The 4,692-nt window shown below is 45.0% G+C and overlaps 1 long non-coding RNA gene across 1 annotated transcript; it reads left to right on the top strand.

Annotated features, from left to right (window-relative positions):
• Nucleotides 1–379: 379 nt before the first annotated feature.
• LOC148005631 (uncharacterized) lies at nt 380–3,817 on the top strand. Its single transcript, XR_015620105.1, has 2 exons — nt 380–465; nt 2,840–3,817. It is a non-coding gene; the product is annotated as an uncharacterized LOC148005631 (long non-coding RNA).
• The last annotated feature ends 875 nt before the right edge of the window (nt 3,818–4,692 follow it).

Genomic DNA, 4,692 nt, shown 5'->3' with positions numbered 1-4,692 from the left:
TTGGCCCCTTTAAACCCAGTGAGACAGTTTGGTAAAGGGCTACTACTGAGGTCCTGATAGCCCCAGGTGAACTGGTTACAATTCCTTTATCAGCCCCCTGGCATCTAGCACCCAGGTTCTAACCATCTCTCCATCCTTTTGTTATTAGTTGTTACTAGAAGCCTAGTGTCATTTGGAGGCTGGTTCTCTTGAGAGGCAAAGCCATGGAGCTGACACTGACAATGGCCTTTTTGTTCCAAGAAAGGCCTCCTGGTTTAGCTGTGTGACTAAATGCTGTTTGCCCTCTTCGGTAGACTCTATTCTCAAGATTCTCTTGTTTTCTCACCATCCCATTTGATATGCTTGTTAGTAACTGTTACAGATCTTCTTTACCACCAAGGAAAGACAGAATCCTGCTAGAGGCCAGAAAGAATGTTCCAGACGTGGATGGAAGGCTCCTGACTGTTGACTTCAATACGCCTGAAGGTAGGGAGTGCTCCAGGTCTGCCCCCAGGCTCCAAGGGTGGGTCTCCTAGGGGCTGGAAAATGCCCCACCAATCTGGCTAAGATAAGGAAAAGATATGAAGAGAAAGTTACAGAAACTTGAAGGGTTAAGCTAAGTCACTGAGAGAGTTATTGTAAGTTGCAGAGAAAATAAGTTGATGCATGGTTCAGGGTCTGTGCAGAAAAGTGGACAGCACCTAATAGCTGTAGAAGAAGATGCAGAGAGACTGAAAAAAAAAGAAAGAAAGAAAGAAAGAAAGAAAGAAAGAAAGAAAGAAAGAAAGAAAGAAAGAGGTAAAGAGTGCAGGAAGCTAGGGAAGAAAAGAGACAAAAAGAAGAGGAAATTAGAGAGCTAAAGAGATAAAAGGCGAGAGAGGAACATATACTGGCCACAGTAGTTAGGGAACCTAGGAAGATAGTACCTGGCAACAGAAGAGAATTCCTGGCTAAAGATCAGTGTGCCTAATACGAAGAAAAAAGGACACTGGGTCAGGGACTGCCCAAGAAGAACAAGAGGGGCCACTGGAGAGCCTCTTGGTCCTAGAGTGCTGGCTATGTACAGAGATAGAAGGGAAGTGTGGATACAGGGACCCAATGCTCTGTGCTCCTATGCCCTCCAGTGGGCCAATATCCAAAGACCTTGGGTACAGGGGCCTACTGGCAACAAACAATACTTATGGACTGCCCGAAGAACAGTGGACCTTGGCGTGGGCCGGGTAACCCACTAGTTCATAGTCATCCCTGACTGCCCCTATCCCTTGCTCATGAGAAAATTGCTCTCCAAAATGGCTTGCGTGGGCTGAAATGGCTGGGTGAGGCCATGTGTATGCATATCTACAGACTGTGTATGTGGAGCTTAAGACCTGTCTCAGTGCACCAGTACCTGATGCTGGGAGATGAATGGCTTAGCGCTGTTCTACTTGGAACATATCACTCCTGCCAGCCGGGCACTAACAATTATCACCCAATCCAGGACTTAAACTGTGATAGAGTGGCTGATGTTCTGCCTTTGAATAGACTGTCCCAAAAGATGGGACCACTGGTCAGCTGCCATGGACTAGATTCTCCACCGGTTGGGGACAATCTGGTCACCTTGCTGCCCAATCCGGACCTGGAGCCACCACAGCACGAGTGTCAAGTACTGGCAGAAGCCCATGGGTGGAGGAAAGACCTCTGCGACTGGCTGATTGACCCCTGCTGAAAGCCGAGGACCTTGTCCACAGACGGGAACAGTTCTCTTCATGAATGAAGGTCAGAGACAAGTGGGTGCTGCCATGGTGGACAACACAATGTCATCTGGGATGGCTGAACCTCTACCCCCCCCAGCACATCAGCACTTCAGATGCTTTTGCCATCTCTTGGATGCCCTGGTGAAGCCAACCACTGTGAGTACTATTCATTGCTCAGGATATCAGGAGGGAAGAGATTCAGTGGGATGGGGCAATAACGAAGCAGATCAAGAGGCTCGAAAAATGGCTATGCAGGAGCCTATCCTGGTTGCAGGCCTGCAAGAGACAGCCACTGAGAACTAGGATCGGACTAAGGGATGGCCTCACTTAGAAAAGGCCCAAATTGCTTAAAAGATAAAGGACAATGGCACATTGAGGGGAAAGCTATACTCCCCAGAGAACAAAGAAAAGACTCACTTTGCCAAATACAGAAATGGACTCATTTAGGAGATAAAAAGTTTGTCCAAGTAGTTAAGGTATATGTAACAGACTTTAAGATTTTAGCCAGAGAGACAGTAGAAAGTATAAGGTATGTCAATAAGTGAATGCTTAGCAAGCAAACAGGGCAAAGAGACCTAGAGAGTTTAGTGAAAAGTTGAAGTGAACTTCACTGAGATAAAACCAGAAAAATATAATCACAAGTATCTCCTAGTGCTTGTAGATACTTTTTCAGGAATAGATAGAAGCTTTCCTCACCAAATGAGAGACGGCCTCTGCAATCATCAAGAAGATACTGGAAGAAATCTTCCCCGGATTTGGAATGCCCAAGGTAATCTGGCCAGACAAAGGCCCTACTTTCGTTGCCAAGGTAAGCCAGGGTGTGGCCAAGTATTTAGAGGTCAATTGGAAATTACATTGTATTTACAGACCTCAAAGTTCAGGACAGGTAGAGTAAATAAATAAAATTTTAAAAGAGACCCTGACCAAATTAAATTAACCATGGAGACTGGCACAGACTGGGTGACACTCCTTCCCTCTTGCTCTCTTCAGAGCAAGAAATACCCCTTCCAGATTCAGCCTTACCCCCTTTGAGATCTTATATGGGGCCTCAGCCCCCCTGACTGTATTAGATGATGTTACTGAACCAACATGTCATAGTGCCATAGTAATAATGATTTGTGTGCCAGGCTAAAAGACCTACAGGTGATACAGAAAGAAATCTGCTCACAGCTGACAGCAGCCTATGCCCCGGAGACCCCTGAGACATCCCATCAGTTCCAGGTTGCAGCTACACTGAGTCCAGACACTCGAGCCTCGCTGGAAAGGACCGTACCTGGTGCTGCTGACCACCCTGACAGCTGTCAATTCTCAGCCCTCACCAGCCGTGTACTAGCTGTTGGGGCTGAGAGCTGGGACCTAGAGGGAAACTCAGTCATGTTTGTCCTGGGTTCTATCAAGATAGGTGTGGGATAGGCTTGATTTCCATTACAAATGATGTAACATTGCATATGTTAGTACTCTTAACACTTCTTGGGACTGTGCCTCAGGGATCACAGTCCGTATAAGCTTAGAAGTTCTAAAAGCTAGTCATGACCTTGGTGGATAGGCTTGGATAGTGTCCAGGTTAGAATCCTCATGTTAAGACTACAATACCAAGCTGTTCTGCTAGATGAAGCTGAGTTCTCCATGAAGTTCTAGGATTAGAACTATTAACAAAAAAAAAGAATTGGGGAATGTAGAACTAGAGTTTCATAAAGGTTGCTCATTGTCAGAGTCCAGATGTGCAGGGCGGGACGTGCCTGAGGGAGAGCCAGAGATAGGACTTGCCAAACCAGCTATCAGCCCCAAGGACACTGACCATCCGTAGCTACCCCCTCCCCTTCCTTCACCCCCCTGAGTGAGATGAGTCACCCTACCTGCCTGCCGAGCTGCTGGAGAGCACGTACTCCTTGCTGATGTAATTTCGCGCCGAAAGTAACTGTGCACCATTTGAATTGACCAATCATGTGTAACCTCGAGAATGCCCCTAACCTCCCCTATATAAACCCCCGAGTCTGGAGGCTCGGGGTCGATTCCTCTGTCTCCTGTGTGAGATACGTGTCGACCCGGGATCCCGCTAAGACCTGGGATCTCGTTAATAAAGCTACCTCTTGCTGTTTCATCAAGAATGGCTCCTCGTGATTCCTGGGGGCACCCCACCCTGCGATCGGAGCGAGAGACGCGGCTCCCCGTTTTGGGGTACGCTCTTTCAGTTGAGTGTGTGGAGGAGCACCCTCATAGAAGCAGGGTAAGTGGGGATGGAATACGGGGTTTGCGTAGGAAAAACCAGGAAAAGGGATAACATTTGAAATGTAAATAAATAAAATATCCAATTAAAAAAATATTTTGTCAAGTGATCCAGCAGCAAGGTTCAAGCCCTTTGAATGAGAAACTTCAACAGAGGCTTTGAATTAAGGAGAAATTCCTGAAAGACAAGAAAAACTGAACAAAATAAAATTAGGTAACAGGCCTTTTCCATTTCCTTTTTGTAAGGGACCTTGAACCCTAAGTCTGTTCAGCATTTAACTCCTCAAATTCATCTGCATCCTCAGGCATTTTCATCTGTAGTAATAGTTGTCATTTATAAGACAATAGGACAGTTTTATACATACTGTCTTATGCATATAATAGCAAAGAAACCTTAAGAGCAGAGAGACATATTGTGAACATACACAGTACACTTCAGAATGGAATTTACTTCAGCATAACTAATGTCTACATTATGTGTAAGAAAGGATATGGCAAGACTGGAAACCTCTGGAAAGTCATGCTACAGAGTTTTAAATTAATTTTATGTGCAAGGAAGAGCCATGATAAGTTTAGGATTGTTTTAGAAGCTGGACCAATTGATTGATTAAATATAGAATCCCCCATGTTATTTTTTTACTTATTACAAAGTGAGCTGAAAGTAGTCATTTATCTTCATAGCTTTAAAATCAAAATAATGAATTTTAAAAGGATTTTTGTTTAAATTTATGTATATGTATGTGTATTTGGATGA

Source organism: Rattus norvegicus, chromosome 5 (genome assembly GCF_021556685.1).
Source record: "Rattus norvegicus strain SHRSP/BbbUtx chromosome 5, alternate assembly SHRSP_T2T, whole genome shotgun sequence".
Taxonomy (NCBI): Eukaryota; Metazoa; Chordata; class Mammalia; order Rodentia; family Muridae; genus Rattus; species Rattus norvegicus.
The sequence above is the reverse complement of the archived record's forward strand: the minus strand, read 5'-3'. Positions and strand labels throughout refer to the sequence as shown.